This window comes from Chenopodium album, chromosome 1 (genome assembly GCF_948465745.1).
Source record: "Chenopodium album chromosome 1, dcCheAlbu1.1, whole genome shotgun sequence".
In the NCBI taxonomy this organism is placed as follows: Eukaryota; Viridiplantae; Streptophyta; class Magnoliopsida; order Caryophyllales; family Amaranthaceae; genus Chenopodium; species Chenopodium album.
The window spans coordinates 34,621,296-34,627,455 of record NC_137834.1 but is presented as its reverse complement, the minus strand read 5'-3'; positions in this window follow the sequence as shown (position 1 = coordinate 34,627,455).

The following is a 6,160-nucleotide window of genomic DNA, read 5'->3' as shown; positions in this document are numbered from 1 at the left end:
TTGTGATTCCCGCGATGTTTCCTATTTTTTTCCTGATGTTAATGTTAGTATCATGATAGGCCTAAAGCTTTGATTTTTATTGTTTAGTGACATGCTAGGGTTTGTTATTAATTTTGTTAGTATCATGCCTAGGATCTTGCTATTATTATGCTTTAACATGATTATTTTTGTAATTTTTATAACAATTATTATTTTTATTATTATTATGATCATTATTATTATGATTAGTATTATGTTGCTTGACATTTATTATTATTGCTTGATCAAGCCTTTCATGCATGTTTAAAGGGAATTGGTACTTGTAATCATGCTTAATAAGATAATTAATAATCTTGTTTAGAGTAAATTTGACTGTAATTCAAGTGATCGCCAATAATAGTTTTATTTGTGCATTAATATTCAACCAACATAGATAAACAGGTTTAGAGTTAATCCTATTGATTGCATGTTAGTCAGAAAGCGCACATGAATACGATATGAATAAAGTAGAGGCCTATTATTAGGGCAGGTTCAATCTTGTTTAGGTACGATTTGTACCTTCATCCCTGAACTACCAGTCATGGTTCCAGACCTATTGGAGTTTACGATCTCCTGGATCGTTAAGGGGTGTAACCTTCACCTCGTAAACGGTTTACAAGTTCCTAAAACTTGTTGGCGACTCTTTTGCTCTATATTTCCCTTTGGACGCCACTGTATTTAAGTGTATGATCACAGTGGGGTTCAAGCTAGGGATAATGCTTGAAATATTCCTTAAAGTTTTTTGGCGACTCCACTGGAAAGGATTTCTATTTTAATTCTTGAAATTTATTTCGGCAATAATTTAGAATGAGTGGATGAGACTAAAAAATTCTAAGTATTTCATGTGCATAATTTTGATTCACATTATTGTCATATGCATAAAAAAGATCTCATTGGAAAGACCATCCGTAATAAGTTAAAACATAGGATTTTTACATGTAGGAAATTTAAGGAATATTTTTCACAACTAGGATCGAAATAATGCTGCGCGAAACTGGAAAATTTTTATCGAGCACAGAAAGCTGCTGAGGCATGTAGGAACTAGCGTCAGAAAACATATTCTAGCGCCACTTATTTGACTCTGGCGCCAGGCGACAGCTTCTGTCGCCAGGCGCCAAAGCCAAATTGTTGGCGCCGACCTCTATTTGCTGGCGCCAAGTTCTTCCAATACCGAACCAGAAATATGCGTTCTAATTTTGACTAGTTTTTAGCACTGTTTGCTCGATTCTACTTCCTGATTGAGTTTTTCTCACCTTTTTGAAACCCATATGTGTTCTACACATGAACATAAACCTCTGGGAATTCATGCTCCATCTACCTGATTGAACACTCTCTGCAACAAAGGGTACATCCGAGAATGTTGAATTCACCTAACCATGGAAGCGAGTTTTTAAATCGCGGTGTCCCATCCAATTGCGCCAACCCTTCACGGTTAGTCTTCCGCGCGGTGCATCCAGAAAATTAACCATGGACCCTCTTTCACTAACCCATATCCTGAACATTATAGAGCTAGAGCCATAGTTAGGTTGCAAACTTATTGCATCATATCGTGCCTACTTGACTAATTGTGCATTAATTGTTGTGCATATTCTATGTGTTTTTCCTAATTGTTTGTTTGACTTGTGTTAAGTCTAAATAAACTGATTAATGACTAAAAGAACTTTGCCTAATTAATTAATTAATTTGAGCTAAAAAATATGTCTAAAATCGAGTCATAGTCCCTTTAAGTCAACCCGAATTTTTATTCTCCTATACTACACAAGCGTTAACTTGTTTTGGTCATAGCCGGAGTTCTAAGAGGAGTTTCAAGTCGTACCTATGGATCTGTAGCCCCGAGTTTTATCTTTAATTTGGCGTTGGTTTCATCCCAATTAGAGTCACTGATCAAAAGTAATGACTAAAATACCACAGCCTATTCAGTTTAATGCATATACGTGAGGTCTTAACTTCGTCCTTGTTCGAGTCTAGTAACATAGTCTAGCAACATGGTCATGACACGAGTCTTAACATGTCACCTACACTCACTAGTCTTAGCACACACTTTGTACATAATCTTTTCACACCATGACCATGTCTTAGGTTCATGCATGAGTCGATTTTTTCCGTCATTTGAGTTGAGGGTACATTATATTCCTAATTTCTTCATATCTCTCCAGCTACATCATCTTTCTATTCTCTACATGATTTCTCCATATCACAAACTTCATTTTCTTACCTTCTTCTATCCATTGCATGTTGAATAGAGTTTGAGTCAAATAACTAACAGTCGATATCCCTAATTTCCCTTTCCACAGTACTTGGTCAAGGAGAAAAGGGTGATTAAACAAGGACAACCTCTTTGTTCAAATCATACTTTTTGATAAACCGATTCGTCAAAAGAGGAAAGCTAAAAAGATAATGGCAACTCAAGATGAAGTCAACGAACTTAGGAATCAATTGACTGACGTGACTGAGGCGTTGAAGGCTTTAGCCCTCAAAATTAATGACCCTTTGAAGCAACAACAAATGGATCTCATGCAAGAGTGCTTGAGCAAGCTATCTAGTGACTACAAATTTCAAGGCATTAGCTCACAAGGGGTGTCACTGGACAAGGAACTTCTTCCGCATAAGTTCGATGCCACCGAACTCCTAAAATTAAAGGCAACAGATAACCCTTACTTTCATCTAAGATCCTTTGAGACTATAATAAGTATTAAGGGTATTGATAAGAATGTGTTTCCCTCTATATTTTCTCTATCTCTTGAAACCGTTTGCCAACAATGGTTCTACTCCCTTGACAAAGAGAGAACCTCTACTTGGGAGTCAATAGTGAACGCTTTCATTGATAGGTACAAGTGCAATATTCCAGTTGAAACCGATTATAAAACACTTGAGATGCTAAGACAAAAAGAGAATGAAGGCTTCACTTCTTTCTTCAATAAGTGGAGGGAAACTTCCGCTAAGATGATTGAGGTGCCCACTGAAAAAAAAAATATGTGAGGATGTTTATCAAGAATCACCAAGAGAAGTATTCAAAGCATTTAAAGTATCAACATAATTTGAATATTTTCAAGGCCGTCTATGATATCGGTATTAAAATCGAAGATGACCTCGCAATGCCAAAAGCAACTAATAATAGTAACCACGGTGGCCGGAAAGGAAAGAAGAACGACAATCCTCCTTCTTCCGAAAACGCCCACTCTAGTAATAATGTTAGTACCTTTGACTATAACGGTGTCTTAGCCATGGATAATCAAGGATATAAAAAGAAACCCAGGAGATAACTCACACCTATTGGAATGACCTACGATGCTGCTTTCGACCGTCTCTACGATCAAGGTTTAATGAAACCTATTGGCTCTACTGATGAATTCTACAGGTTTTAAAATCTCAATCAAGATGTCATTGAAACAAACAAGAACCCATTGCCTCTAGCTAGCGAGAAACTGGGTCACTACTACAAAAAATGGCTAAGAGACCCATTAAAATATGCTTGAGAGACCGCCTTACAACGGGTCTCTATCTCACGGGTCTGTTTGATAAAGAGACCCGTTCCTTAAATGGGGTCTGTTTGCGAGGACAAAGAGACCCGTCGTTAGTGATAGCGGGTCTGTTACATAAGTTTGAAAATTCATAATTTAGGAGGAAAAAAGACCCGTTGTTTGAGATAAGGGGTCTGTTTGGTGGTATCAAAAAGACATGTCTTGTCAATTAATGGGTCTCTTTGTTCTTTGTTTTTATAAAAAAAAAATAGAAATGTGCTTTTGATGTGGTTTGCATTTGAATTTTGAATATTTCATTTTTATGCTTTATACAAATTGGCGGAAAATTTAAAAAATTGTAACTTACAATACTTTCACTAAAAATACTTCAAGACCATATGAAAATAATAGATAAGATACAAAAAAAAAAAAAAAAAAAAAAAAAAAAAAAATCAACCAACATAGAATTCAAGCAAAATTATCACAAAAATAGTCACTAAAATTTACAGCTATAATTACATCAATAAGGCTGAGTACTACTCCATCTTCTGCGATTTCAACAAGATCTGATACTTTTGGTCTCTCTGAATTTCTGGAATTAAGAATTTCTGCAAGGGTAAGCCCATTGCTCATCATACAATGAAGCGAAAAGAAAAAAAGCATATGACTTAAAAACTAAATTGAATTAAGAAATAATTACATTATCAACCAACAACAAAATGTATAACCAAAATAATATGACAAATTCCCACTATTACAAAATAATTGTAAGAACTGAATTAGGGACTTATAATAATGTCAAATGAATAGTTCTATTAGTAGCATCAAAATTATTGAATGATTAGTAGAAATCAAGTATAGTATACAAATTAATAAATCGTTGATATTGTAGAATTAAAAAATTAAACCGACTGGAAAAAAAAAAAGAAGTAAAGACTCAAATAGTCAAACGACTTGGAAACCCACAAATCAAATGAAACATGCAACTAGATTAATTCGTTTAAAGTATTCGGAACATTGATTTAGCAATTTAGTTCCAAAATATGACGAATTACAGCATTAATTTCCTTCTGAATTTCAATTTTTCAACAGGATCTAAACACTCAAATCAATTTAAAATCCAATAAAACACAATCTAAGTGGCAGAATAAAATCAAAGAGGAGATAGAAAACAAAATACCTCAATGGTGAGTTCCCTTGAATACATGAGTCTCTCTACCATATTTAGGATATCTACAGAGCTTCAATGGAGATAAGTTGTAGAAGAGAGTCGGCGGATTCAACAAAGAGGAGGATGATTTTAGTTTTGGGGTTGAGGCTAGGGTTTTTAGGAGAGAGAATTTCATATATAGAGAGATTGCCAAGCTGCCAATATTGCAGATCTTGAGGCTATGAACGAAGGAAGAGACCCTTTTTTTGTTCACCCATCAAATTTGTGGACCCTAGGTCCATATAAGAGACCCGTTAAGTGTCATAACAGCTCCCTTGTATATCTTATCTATTTAATTGTGGGCCCTAATTCATATAAGAGACCCGTTATTTTTAACATTGGATCTCTTACATTAAACAGACCCGTTAGTTAAATAACGGGTCTTTAATTGGTGGTATGTTTTCCAAGTTTTGTAGTAGTGGGTGATGATGAAGCAAACAACACAAGACAAGAGGCGAGCTACAACGACAAGATTTCATGACCTCTGTTTCCTTTTCTTTTTCATTTTTTTTCCTCCGCCAATAAGTCTAGCATAGGCACCTTTATTTTGCCTTGAATTTAATTTTGTAGATTCTTTCTTTTTCCCCTTTTAATAAAATGAGCATTTTATTTCCTAATATATGATCATTGCATTAAAAAAAATAAAAAAATAACTCATTAACGAATTAAGCACAAGGTATACCAATGCTTTGAGGCACCTCTTGTAGCCACATCATATTGCATTTCACCCTTCTAATTTACAATCCTTTCTCATAAACCACTTTGAGCCTTGTCTAATGATAGACCTTTCTTTATTCAACCCACATCTAAATAACTTTTGGATGGGATGGTGCGCAACTTATGCAATTTTCAATTTCATAAAATGCTTGAGTTCTTCAAAAGATTAAAATAGCAAAAATAAGCAATAAACAAAAGTGTACAAAAGGGTAAGTGTTCCAATGTCTTTGATATGAAAATGTATTTGATATGAACATGTCTCAGATTGCGTTTTTTATCGAGTGCTCGGTACCGCGCCTGAGAGACATGAATGCCAAGTCAGTGATAGACCGCATGATCGGGATCGCCCACACATATTAAAATAAAATAGATGCTAAAGAAAAAGAGAAAAGAGAGCTAAAAAAGAGTTAAAAGCCTCAAGCATAAAAATATAAAGATTCAAAAGCAAGGTTGCACACCTTGAGGGCTTATCGAGGGTCTTGAGCTTTTATCCCCTTCTTCTATAAGCTTTAGCCTAACAACGTTACAACCGTTCAAAAGATCTTTTTGAGGTATACACACTTGTGCGAGGTTCGGCTAGAGCTACGTTTGGCCTAATTCCTAAGGGATACGTAGGCAACCTCACACCGAGGTGCGGCCGTAATAAACATGCATTCATATTCACATTCATACACTCACACCATGATCATATCAAGGGATTTCCAATGCTTATCCCTATCTATTTAGAGCTAGACTTGGGGGCTAGATCCCTACA